Source organism: Delphinus delphis, chromosome 3, assembly GCF_949987515.2.
Source record: "Delphinus delphis chromosome 3, mDelDel1.2, whole genome shotgun sequence".
NCBI classification, from domain to species: Eukaryota; Metazoa; Chordata; class Mammalia; order Artiodactyla; family Delphinidae; genus Delphinus; species Delphinus delphis.
In genome coordinates this window covers 118,548,719-118,565,977 of record NC_082685.1, presented here as the reverse complement: position 1 = coordinate 118,565,977, position 17,259 = coordinate 118,548,719, and the positions used below count along the sequence as shown (strand labels likewise).

Sequence of the window (17,259 nt, the reverse complement as noted above, 5' to 3'; positions counted from 1 at the left end):
ACACCCAGAGCTTCAAAAGCATTAATCACCAAAGCACACCTGGCATGGAACAGAGCTACAAGGAGAGAAGGAGATAGAATTTTTATTTATTTATTTTATTTATTTATTTTTGGCTGTGTTGGGTCTTCGTTGCTGCGCGTGGGCTTTCTCTAGTTGCGGCGCGCGGGCTTTCTCTAGTTGCGGTGCGCAGGCTTCTCATTGCGGTGGCTTCTCCTGTTGCAGAGCATGGGCTCTAGGCGCACGGGCTTCAGTAGTTGTGGCTCATGGGCTCTAGAGCACAGGCTCAGCAGTTGTGGAGCACGGGCTTAGTTGCTCCGCAGCAACAACTGTGGGATCTTTCCGGGCCAGGGATTGAACCCTTGTTCCCTTCATCGGCAGGCGGATTCCCAACCACTGCGCCACCAGGGAAGCCCGGCGATAGAATTTTAGATGGACCTCATACTTTGTGTTTTGTGCCGCTTTGATGAGATAACAACTTGCCTCATTGCTAAGCCAGAGAGGCCTTAGGGTACAGCGGTTAAGACATGGATGCTGGAGTTATGAAGACTTGATTCTGAATCCCAGCTCTGCCATGTACTGGCTGTGTGAACACTGACAGGTTCCTTAACTTCTCCCAGCCTTAGCTTTCTAATGAGACAGAGTACATCAGGACTAGCATAGTATCTGCACATCTCGGGGCTCAGGGCCCTTCCCTTCCTCCTCTTTCCTTTTCACTGAGTATTAATAAGGATGATACGTATGAAAGTACTCAGCATGTAGTCAATTCCCACAGACTATCGGTCTGTCTTTATCACCCAGTGACGTAGGACTTAAAATTATTATTTCATTATCATTATTTGAAAAAGGCCATTTTAAAAGTTGCTGTTTCTGATTCTAGCTATCAAATCACTTTGACGTAGGCACTTTGACGTGGGCTGAGCTATATGAGAGGTTCAGTTGATGTAAGGCTAGTGCTCACCCAGGGTTCACATGTAAGCATTGTAAGAGGGTATTCCCTGACTTAACAAAGTCTTAGTGCTTGACTGCTATTGGCAATGGCATTAGACAGTGCACTCCTTTAAGTACCAATCCTGTACTTATAATGGGATTCGGGGGATTCTTTGGAGGTTGAAGAGAAACAAGGCTCAAAGTCCTTGTTTTAGATACTCCAAGTTATTAGAACGTCTCTGAAATACGGAAGTGTTTTAAATTGAATTAACTTGGCAAGAAAAGTCATTAGGGTGGGGCTCAAGGGGAAACTCACCATCAGGTACATTCAAGTGCCTTCAGTTCGAGAACAGGGTCAAGATGGTCCAAGAGGAGAGCTGGTCTGGCACTGACATTGTCCTTTCCCGATTCACTCATCTTCATACAGTGTCCATGCCCAGTGGAAAACAGCTGAGGATGTGAGAAAGAGGACTGATCACAAAGACTTCCCCTGCTGGAACCCCACTTGCTGTGGCATGGAGCCTCATAGCTGAGTGGAACATGGCATTCTAGGGAGAAGCACTCTGCCCTGCCGACTTCCCCGACCCCAGATGATTGGTGGCAGCAGCCTTTCTGCTTGCACTAGACCGATGGACTAATGCTTTCAGTAGAGACACAGCAAGAGCTGTCATCATCTTCCCTGAGTGAATGTGGACTTGGGTCCTTTGTGGACTTGGGTTCTTAGTCTCCTCATGAGCAATGGCCAGCAAAGAAAGTATAGACTTCTCTCCTCAGTGAGCACAGGGGATTAAAGTTATTAAAAATTGAACTTGCAAAGAAATGCGAGGTTATTTCATATTCCAAACTGATGAAGCAGGATATATTAGTGACGCCTAGGTGCATTTGAGTTGGCAGTCTTCATAACATCTGTTTCCAAGTCCTTCTGCAAATTCTTAAACTCAAGAATTTGTGAAAATGGAAAATTGCCAGGAGCTCACATCTTAGAATGAGTTACACCTCTTTACCTTACTGCCTTCCAGTCCAGATTTCCAAACGAGGACTGTGCTGAAATGGAGGTTAGGGCCACAGGTAGGTTAACTTATCTCTTGAGCTGGATAAGTCATTTCCCTTTGGTGACTAATTTACAACCCCTTCCTCCCACTAGTTTGACCTTTGGCCAATTTCAATTAATTATAGAAACTTGTATTGTTTGAGGTTCCTGGTCTTAGAGACAGAAATGACGTTTCATTGGAGTGATCCTGTGTCTTAGCATTCTTAAGGAAAGATCCAAACGAGCTCATGAGAAACGAATGTGGTAGATATTCTTGTGATGGTACCAGGAACAAGCCACGAACAGGAACCTTCATCCCAGCTTTGTTTAATACAGGCTCAAAGATACTATCTAAATTGATTGGTTGTATAGCAAATTTGTCAGGTTGTGTATAACTTTAAATGAATGGCATGACACAGGGAAAAACCTTCCTCATTGTATAAAGATATGGTCATAGAATTGGCAATTTTATAATCCGACCCATATAGCATTTTTTACCTGATAATTCAAAGCAATTCTCAGCATCAATACTGACTTTCATTATACTATCAGTGGGTGGGGAAGGTACCAAACATTTGCTCACCAGTTGTGTACCTTAGCTTCCAGCATCAGCTGTGAGAGAAAAAATGGAAGGGAAATAGCAGAGCCTGAGTTTAGACTCCTGTCTCTCAATCCGTCATTCCCACCAGCATCCTCACATCAGTCTTGCTGGGCAGTCGAGTGGATGTGATGTAGGGAACGGTGTGTACTCTTGTGACATGCTTTCCTGGTTCTTAGAATTTGGCTTGGGGTGGGGCTTCAGTCCCAAGGGACACCTTCTTTCTGTGGGCCTGAGAAGCTGTAGCAGGATCAAGCTCTCTAGTCTGCTGGGCTTGAATGAGCCCAATTGGAAGGAACTCCCAGTGTGACCACAATGCCGTTAAGACATTGGACATTCTCCTATTCACCTATTAAAATGTCTCGGGTCTCACGCTTCCTAGATGCCCATTGACTAAGTTCTTTAGGGGATTTAGGTCAGACACACAGACCTTAGCAATCGTCTAAACCAAACCCCCTGTTTTACTGACAAATGAACTAGCCCAATGTCACACAGATGATGAATGGCAGGTCCATGACCAAGATGGTTTTATGCTCCTTCTATCACCTTACTCTTCCCTATGTAAAGACAAATAAGATATGACTTTTGTCCTGGAGGGCTTCACAATAATGGAGGGGAAATGAGACTTCATGCAAACGAACAATGAATATCCCGGCAGGAGAATACGATAGAGAGGGGCAGAGAATTAACAATGCTGAGCGCCTGCAATGTACAAAGGGTTTCATTGCACATTTTCTCACACAGTCTTCACATCAAACTTAGGAGGAATACATAATCATCCCATTTTATTGATAAGGGAACTGAGGCTCAGAGGTTCTGCAATTCTTTATCGGCGCGTGCATGGAACCATGATCCATCTATAGACCTACAGCCCTGGAGCCTCAGGGTCAGTAGACTCCCAAAGAGGAGTGGTCCAGTCGGAGAAGGCTGCTCAGAGAGGCGAGGCTGTTGGTTTATTGCACTTGCTTAGGTGCAGAGAAGCTTCAGCAGATGGAGGAAACACAGATGGCCTCCTCACGATTGCGTCACCACCCAGACAGGTTGGAACCAGTTACACACCCACTGCTCTGCAGTCTCCAATGTAAATTGCCTAGAATATCAAGCCTGCCGAAGAGAAAATTTGCATCTTAAACCTGCAGCGGCCTCATTTACAGATGATCTATTTTGGACGACGAGTTACACAATCTATAATGGGGAGTTCCCGAGGATGTAGAAGACCCTGATGTCCCTTTTCTGAGTTGTAACATTTCACGATGAATCAGCACAGCCATCAGTAAAGGGGCAAGGTGACGGACAGCTGGACACAGCTATATACAAGTGCCAAGGGAGAGTCAGGCTGAGCAGGGTGAGGACAGGTAGGCTGGCACGTATGTGCCAAGTTTAAGGAGGAGGAATATCCTGAACGATGAATTTGAAAGATGTGCTTGGCAGAGAGCAGGGAAAAGCACTTGAGGGAAGGTTTTGAAATGAGAGGAAATCCCATGTTTAGTTGGGACAGAGAACACAAAACAGAGCATGGGAGCTGGAGATGAGGCAGTTTGGTAAGGAGTAGACGTTGGGAAGTTGAGAAATTTATAAATTCAACCACATTACCCTTGATCCCCTGCACACAGAACCTTCAAACCTCCTCAAGGACCCCCTTTCTCTCTGAATACCTTTGCATATGATGACTCTGATACTGTCATATTTCCTTTATACACGAGGTCCTGAGTTTGTGGGGTAAGTCAGGCCTGAGACTTTATCATCCCCTTTCCCTAACAGAAGAAGAGGTTCAAAGCAACACATCAACTAGACTCAAATAAAACCTGAATTTGAATTTGATGAAGGAGCTTCAGGACACACAGAGTGTCAATGCGAATGTGCCCAGGAAATTAAGCTGTGAACTGTCAATGGGCAGAACTGCTCTGGGAGGAATCTCTAGGAGATACATGTTGGATGGGATCCCACATTTCCTGAACTCCTGGTGGCTGTAAAGGTGCAAACCGGAACTGGTGTTTAAAGCAAAGTCTCTCATGCAGGAAGAAAGTGAAAATACTCTCCCTGAGGAAGCTCTGAGCAAATGGAGTGACCCAGAGGCAGGTGCTTCAGACTGAGATGGTAAATATCCTGTTGAACAACATAAGAGACTTGGAATAGGTCGGTGGGTTCATTTCGGAAAAAAAAAATAATGTTTGCTGTGTGCTTTTCTTTTTTCCTGACTTCTGGTAGAGAGAGAGAGAAGGCCAGAAGCCTTGATCCCTGGGGAATGATCAGGATCATCAGGGGAATAAACACTGGTGCAGGCTGTGTCCTGCACGGACGTGCCCGGGTAAGGGGACAACGTGGGGGGGTGGAAACCCAATTTCTCCCATTCTAATGTAAGGGCCGTGAAGGGTATGACCTTGAGATCTTGGTGTCTTCCATATCTCTCATATCTAGAACAGTCCTTGACACATAGAAGTTGCTCAAGAGTATTTGTTAACTGAATGAATACGGAAATAAAGTGGTCCCAGCAATATGGTGTCAGGCTGGAGGAGCAGGAAGTAATGCCCAGGAGGCCACACCCCCACAAGGAGGCCACACCCCCACAAGGAGGCCACACCCCCACAAGGAGGCAAGGCCACCATCGAGGCATTCACGTTTGGTATCTAGAGTTAGAGCTCCCCTGCCCGCAGTTAGGAGACCTGGCCTGGGTGAAGAAGCCAGGAGCAGGGGCTCAGGATAAGGGATGGGAAGGCTGGCAGACACTGCTGGGTGCTCAGCTGCCATGCTGCCCTTTTTCCTTACCAACCCCATGCATATTTTGTTTCTTCAGGTGGGAACGCACCTCACCGAAACCCCTGCTTTCCCAGGCTTCAGGGAAACTACTGCCACTCATGTTGGGCCATTGAGACATAATTAAAGGTGTGCAGGGGATTTCTGGGAAAGTTTTGCTTTCCTGCTTCAGGGGTTGCCCTTAATTCTTTGTCCTTTCCTCTTTCTGCTGAGAGCAAAGACCTGAGCTTGGAAAAGGGGCAGCCGTCTCGTGACCATTAAGCAACAAGAATAAGGCAAGAGCCTTGTGTTAAGGACAGAGGAAAGAAATACTGAAGGGGCCTGGAACACTGACGACCTCACAGAGCCCTTGGACTGTTCAACGCCAGACTGGAAGTGTGAGAAAGACATCCCTCCTTCTGTTTGTCTAAACCACAGCAGTTAAGTTCTGGTTACAGGCAGACATACCCAATTCCTAACTAAGACAATAAGCAACCGCCAGGAATGTAAGCCATCTAGGAATGTTTAGAAATACTTGAGGAAGAGACAGGACTGTTGTATCCAAGATGGAGACTTGGAATAAGACTGATGACCATTCAAGGACCTGGTGACTCCTCATGACGCTGGGAGACTTGGGTTACAAAATAAAGAATTTTCCAACAGTGAAGCTTTAGGAGTTACTGAAATACACTATGCAGACCGTCTGTGGACTCTAAAATATGTGCTTTTGGGATTTCCATTCTGACAAGAACAGAAATGATGTCTTAGTTGAGCAATGTCTGAAAGAACCATTTGCCTAGAACTTCATCAAGCTTGCACTGGTACAAACCAGTTTGAGAACTTCACATTCTTTCTGTTGCCCAATGCCATTGAGTTGAAATGAACCAATTTATTTTGAATGGGTGCTGTAAATTTGAGCTCTAAATGACTGGTTGGTAATTTTAGTGTCCATGATCTAAATGGACCCTATGATTGTAAGGAGGAACAGTTGATATAATCACTGTCATCAACATAACAAGCTCATTTCACACGCTAACACCTTGAGTTTGTTGACATTATTGGTAACTATGCTACACATCTATTCTGCTTTTCACAATACTGGTGTGAATTCGTGTCCTGAAGAGCTGTGGGCTCTCTGAAGTCTATTTGGAGACTTTTTCTGCCCTTAGCAGTCCACACAGCTAGAAACAACAGGGAGGTGTGGATTGGTAGGTATATTTTTAGTTGGATTACTTCAGCCCCAAACAGGGAATGCTTCAGGCAGTAAGTATCGAGGTACATCTGATTAGGACTCATAAACCTTGTTTAGGACTACTCATATAGCTAAGTGGCTAAGTGGCGTGTCTACAGGTGTGTGTGTGTTTTGGTGGATGCCCTTAGGTGACCCACTTTCATATGAAAAAATAATATGTAATTGTGGCAGACTACCATCTTTATTCTGTGGAGCTTCAAAATTTATTTTTCAAAAGGTTTTTCTCTTTTTCACCACAGGTCTGAGATGTAGTTAGATGTCCTATGCCAAATACCCTACTCACATGAGCAAACTGAAAGTCAGCTTCAGTATGAGGCCAGTTCTTTTTTTTTTTATAAATTTATTTATTTTTGGCTGCACTGTGTCTTCGTTGCTGCACGCCAGCTTTTCTCTAGTTGTGGCGAGTGGGGGCTACTCTTCGTTGTGGTGCGTGGGCTTATCGCTGTGGCTTCTCTTGTTGCAAAGCACGGGCTCTAGGCACACAGGCTTCAGTAGCTGTGGCATGCGGGCTCAGTAGCTGTGGCTCACGGGCTCTAGAGCGCAGGCTCAGCGGTTGTGGCACACGGGCTTAGTTGCTCCGCAGCATGTGGGATCTTCCCAGGCCAGGGCTCGAACCAGTGTCCCCTGCATTGGCAGGCGGATTCTTAACCACTGCGCCACCAGGGAAGCCCGAGGCCAGTTCTTGATTATTTTTGTAAAAGGGTCAGAAATTTATAAATTATATTCAGATTTGCAGAAGTAAACATAGATTCTTCATCTTCTCTCTCAGATCTTATCTTATTCAGGAGCTCTTTGTTTTCACAGGTAGCAGAGAAAAGATAAAGTTACCATTTCTGGGTCACTCTGTCTCTGCTATTCCTTGAATGCTCCAGGCCTCTGACACCAGGTGACCATTTGGATCCTTTTTCTGCTGCCCGTGCTTGTCTCTAGTGTGAGGTAGCTTATCTCATTTGCACCTAGCACTTGAGGTAGAAGTCTGTGGTTCCTGCCACGGTCACCTGACCTGAGGACTCAGCATCATGAAATAACCTCCCCATCTTACCTCTCGGACTTTGCTCTGTCCTTCTCGGGTTCAGTGGTCTATAGCACTCCTTGATTCTTTTACTGAAACACATGAGAATTCTGGGGCTCCATCCTGGCCATGTAGGAGAGTTTGGGCCTTTCTAATTCTCACCCGGATGGTCCAGTGCTAGACTGAGAACAGGGAGCTCCCCTAAAGGGCTTCTGAATTCCCTCTATTTATCTTGAGATGTCTGGGCTATGTCAGCCTACTCTCAGGGTTTCTCAAACCTTTTTCCACCCAGAGTTTTCATCCTGAAGGTTAAGTCACAATCCTCAATTCCATCTGGCCTCTCTTTTTTTCTCCTCCTTCTTGGACTCCTCTCTCTGGAACCTGATGGGTTTCCTTAATTTCCCTTTCAGTCAGGTGAAATTTCTTCTTACATCACATCTTCTTTCTTTTTCTAAGGCTCATAAGTAAAGCTCTGGAGTTCAAGTCTACCAGGCTTGACTCCTGTTAAGTAAAGGGAAGCTTTACAATGTAGAAGGTTCTTTTCTTTTTCAAAAGCTTGGCTTTCAAGGTTACTGTCACACTATAGACTCAGAATGTCAGCTTTTCAACTCAGAGCTAAATGACAACTTCTGAGGAGTTTCAGTGTGTGCCCACCCTCTCTTTCTCTGTGGCAATCAACTGTAAAGGCCCAAGGAATTTAGGAAAATGGGATTTGCCAGGGATTCATGTTTGAAGGGAAGAGGAAGAAAGACTAGTTTAATATTTAAAAGATATTCTCTACTGAGCTGACGGGAGAGCTAACTGTTGCCCGTCAACTATATGCCAGGCACTGTGTTAAGTGCTTCTCATGCTTTCCTCCATTTCATCCTCACAGCTCGCGAGGAGGTCTTTACTTAAGAGGACACGAAAGCTTAGAGAGGTTCTAGATCTTGCTGAAAATCACACAGCTAAACAGCAGTGAAGCCAGTATTTGAGCCCATGGGCTCTGCCTTGACAACTTGCAAGATTATTGACTGTGACACTGTGTCACAGAGAGAACAGAGGGGGTGAAGATAAAGAAATCCACGTCACGTCCAAAAGCACGCACCATAAATCTCATCACACCCTGCTAATTCCTGTTTTTCACTAAAAATTTCATGCCCCATGAAACGTATCAGGCAAATCCAAATATTGCTCATTGGGAGACAAGAACTGGCTGATGGTTTGACAGGAGGAGATAGAAGGAGGAAGGCACAGAATGTTCACCAAATTCCAATTGCTGGGAAACAAACCTGCTGGAAAGTTCATTAAGCTTTCACCCACATAACTCTGAAGAGGATTTTAATGAGCCATTTATTGGAAGTTTGTTAGGGGCCTGTATTTTGGGTGCTATATTTTTATTGGCTTCCTTTTTATAAAAAGGCAAAACCAAAGTACATAGTGTTCAGATGACTTTCTTAAAATGGGAGGCCATCTGAGTCACAGAAGTGAAGTTAAATTCTCTAAGCTTCCGGTCCCATAATATCTTTCTCTAAATACACTTTTGTCCTGCAGCTTCACTTTTTCAAGATCAGAGGATGACACTCTAGGAAGAAGAAAATCCATCTGACCTGCCTACACAACAATGAGGCAACCTCCTTGGAACCCGTTTCTTTTCACACTCCAAAGAAATCATGTTTCAAACAACAGAGGTGGCAGGAGTTTGGGGAAAAAAGTGAAAGTTTAATGTTCTTTTAAAAATCCAGAAAGCAGTGTTTCTTAACATACAGAGCAGTAGTGTGAGCCCACATTTTATTGTTTTTTGTTTGTTTGTTTTTTGGTTTTTTGTGGTACGCGGGCCTCTCACTGTTGTGGCCTCTCCCGCTGCGGAGCACAGGCTCCGGACGCGCAGGCTCAGCGGCCATGGCTCACGGGCCCAGCCCCTCCGCGGCATGTGGGATCTTCCCGGACCAGGGCACGAACCCGCGTCCCCTGCATCGGCAGGCAGACTCTCAACCACTGCGCCACCAGGGAAGCCCGTGAGCCCACATTTTAACATTGTCATGCTTTCTCATTCAGACTGGCTATATCTTAGTGTGCACTATGAGAAGGAAAGACAAGCAAGTCATCAAACTTGTCTAAAGATAAATGACAAAATGTTCCAGAATAACAATGAAAACCATTAAGATCAATAGTTGTTCTTAGATGACTTAAGAGGGGTTCTTTTATATAATCAAAGTTGGTAAAAAGAGATGGAATGAAGACTCCAAACGGAAACAAAGAAGGGGAACTAGAAGAGAAAAACAGAGCAAGAATATTACACACGGAAACAAGAGGAGTTTAAAATACATAAAGTAGAGGGAGACAACAGAGCCAACAGGCCTGTTGAGAGAGAACTCAAGAACTTTTTTTTCAGAAGTGGGAAAGATGGCTTGAGAAATGAAACGACTTCTTTGTCTCAGTGTGTGAAGCCGGATAAGTGGGGACAGATGCCAGAAACAGGCACACTTCCCAAAGGAGGAAGAAATAGAAAATTGGTTTCCTGCCAGAACAGGTGGCGTGTTGACATGTACACATCTGACAGGCAGGTTTCTGAAGCTTTCCAAGGGGGCTGACCAGGCCAGCCCGAGGCTGTCTCTAAGACTTCAGGGAAAGGCACCACGGGGGAGCCCCCGTGATATGGTTTCAGATGTGTCTGGACGCAGGAGAAATAGCAGTGGTGGGTAGGGAAAGTCGGGGAGCAGCCTGCTATGAAGCACAAGGCTGAAGGCGGGCCTAAACTCTCTCAGAGCTCAGGGCCTGATATTTTTAAACACCCATTATAGGACCAGAGCCAAATGTCTGGTTAATTTCAGGAGCAGGCGGATATTAACCCGTTAAAGTCCCTTTGACCTTCTCAAATGCTGTGAGGACTTTGTTTTCCTTTCTTTTTTCTTTTTTGCTGGTGGTGGTAATAGTAGGGAGTGAGTGGCGGGGCAGGGGGGTCTAAGACTGGGAAAGCATATGGGTGTTGGGGGTGAAAGGCTGATATTCAGTTTCCCTACAGAGTTTGGAATCTTCTTTTGTTTGAATAACTGGCTTCTAATAGGACCAGTGATTGGGACTCCGTAAATGGCACACTTACCCAATCATAAAAATATTTAAATAATAATCTGGGGCTAGACCTGGGGTGAAACTATCAAACAAAACAGTGATACCTTGAGAATAATGTTTCTCACCCTACTGATACTGGGCAGTAGAATTGTGGTTACATGCATGGGCTCAGGGATAAAACTGCTTGTTTTTGTAACCCCACTCTACTCACTGACTGTGTGGTATTGTGTAGTGAACCTTTGAGCCTTCATTCTCTCATCTATAAAGTGGGGATAATCACAGTATCTATCTGGGGCAGAAACACTGTGGTATGTTTACCACATGGTTTCTTTTCCTTGCTGGGAACAAAGGAAAATCCCATTTCCTATTTTCTCCTTGCATCTGTGTGAGGCCCTGTGACTAATTCTGACCATTAGAATGTGGGCGCAAGTAGTTATGCCACTACTGGGATGACCCCTCAAACCCCCCACAGGATCTTCCATGCTCCTTCTCCTGTCTCATTGTCTGCTGGCCAATTACAGAAGATCCAGGAGACGATTCTGAGGACCCCATAGCTGTTACTGCCCCTGCAAATCATGATGTGAAAAGCCGTCTGCCAACCATCCAACTGACTGTGACCTAAGCACAAAATAAATCTTCTATTGTATGAAGGCACTAAGATTTAGGGGATGCTTGTTACAGCAATTCATCAATTCTAACACTATCTCAAATATTAGTCACTCCTCAATAAAACTATATCATAAGGTTATTGTAAAGATTAAATGAGTTACTATATATAGAAACTATTAGAATAGTATCTGTTATATAAGCTCCCAATAAAAATTATTTCACATATCATAATCAGTATAGAATTGGCCAGTTGGTTATTAATTCTAGGAAATATTATACTTTGGTCCATTAATTCTAAGAAATAATATTTGCAGTTTCTTAGCAAATTTGAGCACAGACTGGGCCACCTATCTGTCATAGTTGTTAACCTGGTTCTATGATATGCTTTATATAATCACTTTGGGTTAGACTGGGCAAGGCGGTGTGTTTGAATGGCTGGAAATCTGCAAGGACCTTTAGGTATAAGGCATCCCAGCTCTTCAGAGATACCTTTCCTTTTAGAGGTTTTTTTTTTTTTTTTTTTGCAGTATGCGGGCCTCACACTGTTGTGGCCTCTCCCGTTGCGGAGCACAGGCTCCGGATGCGCAGGCTCAGCGGCCATGGCTCATGGGCCTAGCCGCTCCGCGGCATGTGGGATCTTCCCGGGCCGGGGCACGAACCCGTGTCGCCTGCAGTGGCAGGCGGACTCTCAACCACTGCGCCACCAGGGAAGCCCCAGAGATACCTTTCCACAGCAACCTAAAATTCATACGGACAACAACGTGGCTTCTAGATTCTGATCGGAAATCTTATAAAAGAAGTCACACCAACTGAATACTTGTGCTGAAGGGCTGTTAGGTTTATACATAGTATATGCACAGGGGGTAGCACAGAACATAGCCCAGTTTCAAGTGCATGCTTGGTATCTAGTAAATGGTAGTAATAATAACAACAAATACATAATAATGATCGGGCTTCCCTGGTGGCACAGTGGTTGAGAATCTGCCTGCCAATGTAGGGGACATGGGTTCGAGCCCCGGTCTGGGAAGATCCCACATGCTGCGGAGCAACTGGGCCCATGAGCCACAATTACTGAGCCTGCGCGTCTGGAGCCTGTGCTCCGCAACAAGAGAGGCCGCGATAGTGAGAGGCCCGCGCACTGCGATGAAGAGTGGCCCCCACTCGCCGCAACTAGAGAAAGCCCTCGCACAGAAACGAAGACCCAACACGGCCATAAATAAATAAATTAATTCATTTAAAAAAAGGTAAACTAATCAAAGAGGTGCCAGTTGTCAAAAAACAATAATTATCACTATTGTTTGAGCACATCTCTTTTTTCTTAGAACTTCAAAAGTCTGTCTGTTGTGTACTTTCTACCTGGGGCTCTTGGGAAAGTCAGTTTACATCCTGATGCAGCTGTGGCCTTGTTTGTTACATAGTGCCATCTTTTCTAACATTTCATTTACTTTTCCCCTACTGCAGTCAGAGGCCATTACTTGTCCTTATGCTTGCTCGACCTAATGAGGCAAATTGGTCTCTACCCTCTTTATACCATCCTTTACTTATTTGCAGACTCCACCCTTGTGTATCACTGAATAGCAGGCATTAGATATGCAATGTCACACAGAGATCTCAGCAATAATTAGGCATTTGGAGGTGATTTTTTTTTCCAAGAAACATTAGTCTCAACCCTAAAATTTCCTTTTCTTCAGTAGGTCCAGGTCAATAGATAAAGACCTTAATGGTCCTTTAATGTGGAGAGGAGCAAATCTGGCTGCTCTCTGGGTCTGGCAAGCTCTATCTGGCTATTCATCAAGCATTATATGGCTGGCAACTCCGTACATGTATTCTGCCAAACGCTTTGTCTCCTTACCCTCTAAGTCTGTACGTACTTCAGAGAGAATTCAAACCTTGAATTTCTGATTTATTCATACTTAACTGATCAAAGTTGCCACATCTGTCTTAGTCAACACTTACAGGGTCTAACTTCTGTTTCTTTGACCCAGGAAACTTGAAAAGGTTGGCAGCAACCACCTCCCAGAGAAGAAACGAAACCAGTTGTCTGGGTCTGGGAAGGAGCTAGTTCACATCTGGCCTTCAGACAATACTTACAATGATTTTTTCCCCTTTGAATTCTAAGGCATGTGTAACTAAAAAGATGTGCTTGCAAATCTCTCTTAGCTGATATCAACCTGAAATGAAAGGAATCTCAGAACACCTCAATGGGAGAGGTGTGGGGGCAGCAACCTAGTTAGAAGGGTGTAGGTGTAGGAGTCTTATCCTGGAGCCCAATTTACATAGCGTTTCACATAAGTCTGAGAAAACATCAACTGTCCATCTTTTTAAAAGGGCAGTGGTAATGGGGAGGGGAGGGTGGGAGGGGTGGGGACTCTCGGTACTCCCTCCAAGCTACTCCTTAGTACTGCTTCTGACCTAACAACACCACACTTTGGATCTAATATCTTGGGGCTGATGTTTCCAGAAGCAAAAGGAACCACTAAAATACTGGCTAGGCAAAGAGTGGCAACAAAAGGCAAATCTTTGCTAAAAGGATACGGACATCAAGCATGTCAAACTCACAGGCTGGTTAAATGCCCAGGTTATTTTGCTGTGAACCATTATTTCTCCTGGCAACATTTTATAATAATATCTGTCCTCCCAAAGATGACAGAGCATCATGTGAGTGTGCACAGAGGACTTCACTCTGCAAATATTCCAGGGACAGCAGTCTCCTAGAAAGGCAGGTTAAAAAATTCCATAGATTTCTTTTGGCTGCTATTGTATAGTACAGAATGGAGTGATCTCACTGCAAAAAGATAAGAGGTAGCCTTGGACTGTCGTAAAAACCAATAACTGTGCAGACGTTTGTCGGTTTACAAACCAGTTCAAATTCATGTAAAAAAGATGTACCTCCCTCTCTACTTTCAGAGGAAACCCAAAAAGAACAAAGTTTGCATTTATAAAAGTAAAATGTTTAAGACATCTGCTAATCAGCAACCACTGGATTTTATTACATTAGTAGGTTATAACTTCCAAAGACAAACGTCTTTTTTTAATAAAACCAAGTGTGGTGGGCAGAGTCTAAGATGGCCCCCATGACTCCTGGTCCTATATTTCTGGCATTCGTGCCCTTAGGTATTCTGCTTCCCTGATGTATGGACCCTAGATCTTCATCTAACTCAACAGAATATGGCAAAGGTGATGGCCTGTCACTTCCATGATTATGTTGTGTTATTTAAGATTCTGTCTTGTTAGCAGACTGACCCACACGGCAAGAGGCTGATAGGAGCCTCTAGAATGACTTCCAGCTGACAGATGGCAAGAAGCCAGGCACTCGGTCCTACAGCTGCAAGGAAATACATTCCCCCAACAACTTGAGTGACCTCAGAAGAAGGTTCTTCCCCAGTTAAGCCTCCAGATGAGAATGCAGCCTAGCAGATAGTCTGATAACAGCCTTCTGAGGCCCTGAGCAGAGGACCCAGCTAAGCTTTGCCTGGCCTCCTGACTTACAGAATCTAGGAGGCAATAAATAATACACCAAACGTTTATCACAAGGTTTCTGCTCTTTATAGATTTCATACTGAAATAATGAAAAAGAAAGCTGAGCTGTGTAGTCAACTGATGTTATTAAACGACACAGTGAACCACAACTCTGCTACTGCCACGTTACCACCAAAGTAAAATGAGATAAACATTTTGTCAGGGGTGTTCCTTCCCCCTCCTCCATTTCAGCATAGTTAGGAAAAAAAAAAAAAACATAGTCGATGATCTGTCCCTCAGGCAATTGGACCCTGGGGTCAGGGCCATGTTTTGAAGGAACAAATAGAACCGAATACACTAAAGCTTTCCTTACACTAGAGGTCACTAGTAGAATTTCCTTAAGGCCCCCATCCAAAAATATAAAATAATTAGGACAGCCCACATAGCCACATACATTTGCATTTGCATCATCAGTTGACTGTGAACTGCAGTTAGGTTGCATGCACTTTTCAAAATTCCATCATGCCCACAATGAAATCCATACTCCTGACTGTGACATTCGAGGCCGCAGACTCTGGCGCAGCCTTCGTCTCTGACTTCTGCACTAGCCTCTTTGTTCAGTATTTGTCCCACAATGACATTCTTTCTCTCCGTCAAGCACACAAACCAAAGTTATGTCTACCTCTAGGGCTTCTGTCTGGAACACTCTCCAAAATTTCCACGGCTGACGTCTCAGAGTTTAGTCTCAAACATCCTCTCCTTCAGCAAGGCCTTCCCTAATTTTCCCAAAGGCCCCTTTCCTGCCCAGTCGCTCTCTTCCACATTAATTTCTTTTATTTCCTTCAAGATGTCAATACTATCTGAAATGACCTGCTTATGGATCTACGTGACGATTCTGTGTCTCTCACTAGAATATGACTGCCGTGTAGTACGTGCTCAGTAAGTATCAACTGAATACATACATGAAATACAAGTTGATTATTATACCAAGACTGTCAGTTCTGGATTTAGTTTTCTTCTTTGCCCCTTGCGCACCCTTCCACAGGTCTGAAATCCCACAGCAGTTTTGCTGCTAACTCAGCCAGCATGTTTCACACACCTGTACACACAGCACTAAACAAGGTATCTGAAAGGAAACAGAGGTTGGAGAAGATGTAGTTCTGACCTTAAGGACTCTACAGATTAACTGGGTGGGAAGATGCAGCACATGTAAATCGATTAAAATCCAACTACGAGGCACTCACCACAATAACCAGGCCAAGCTAAACATGAAATTGCTTAGGGAGTACAAAGGAAGGGATGATTAAAAAACTTCTTATAGGAGCTGATTCTCGGGTCAGGAGTGTCTATGGGAAATAAGGCAAGGGCATTCAGAGCAGGGGGAAAACAATGAGAGGAAGCCATTAAACCCCCAAAGTTTTTTTGTTTTTTTTTTAAATGCATCCATTTCTCAGAGAAAATGTATCTCTAACCCAGAGCCTGTCTGAGCTTTGGAATCACTTTTTTAAAAAACCAAACACTGGCCTCTACCTAAGCTGAAGATATCAATGCTGGCCTCAACTCCAATTAAGTCAGAATCTCTGGAGGCTGGGCTTAGGCTTGGTATATTTCAAAAGGTCCCCAGGGGAGTCAATGTGCACCCAGGGTTGAGATCCCTTGCTAGCCTGAGATGCCATCACACAGTTGAACTGATGAGAGATGCCCCAGGTCAATAAAGGGAGACAGTGAAAGACAGTAGTTAAGGCTCCGGAGTAGAATAGCCTAGGTCCAAATCTAAGCCCTGCAACTTACCTGCTGGGTGACCTTGGGCAAGTGAACTAACCTCTCTGAGCCTCTGCCTACACATCTGCGAATAATAAATGTAGTTACATTTATTATTAAGTGGAGAATTAAGTGAGATAAGGCTTATGAAACATCTGATGGAGAATTAAGTGAGATAAGGCTTATGAAAACATCTGATGAAATGCACGGTGCATAGTCAGATATTAAACTTTTTTCATTATCGTTAGTATATATGTCCCAAATTTTCAATTTTCATAAATGCACTGGAAAGTCCAATGTGCATTTCTGAAGTCTTCGAATCTATCAGCTTAAAAACTTATTTTAAGTCTGATCACAGCCTTAACCTAGCACATTGATGAATTCAAGCACATTTAAGCAGGACCACAAAGAAGACAGAGGCTAAGTCAACCCGGGAGCAAATGAGCATTGTAATGGAAACCGAAATCATGAGTGATGGGCCAGCAGCCTTGCCTGATGAAGAAACCAGGAGCTCACAATGTTAGAACAACCCTTTTTGTAAAAAAAAATTACAGGGCATTTAAATGAAACATAGCAGAGATTTTCCACATTACTTGGGTTAACAGTACCACCCTTCTCCCACCATTCGTGTGGACCCAGCCCTAGGATAAAAATTGTATCCTGAATCACTCTCTCTCTACCTCACCCTAGGTCTGATCACTTGACTCCAAAGTTCCCAAATACGTGTCCCACCTAATATTTTTAGAACAAGTCATTTGAAAGTTTCCTAAACTTCTCATAACCTAGCGATTTGCCAAGAACAAAACCACTTAGATCATTTATACTTA

At 44.2% G+C, this 17,259-nt stretch overlaps 1 long non-coding RNA gene across 1 annotated transcript in view; it reads right to left on the bottom strand.

The window, feature by feature from the left end:
• Positions 1-17,259, bottom strand: part of LOC132422207 (uncharacterized) — a 205,007-nt gene that overhangs the window by 42,142 nt on the left and 145,606 nt on the right. Inside the window, exon 2 of the long non-coding RNA XR_009518832.1 lies at positions 1,244-1,377. This is a non-coding gene — a long non-coding RNA (uncharacterized lncRNA). The remainder of the gene's footprint in view (positions 1-1,243; positions 1,378-17,259) is intronic.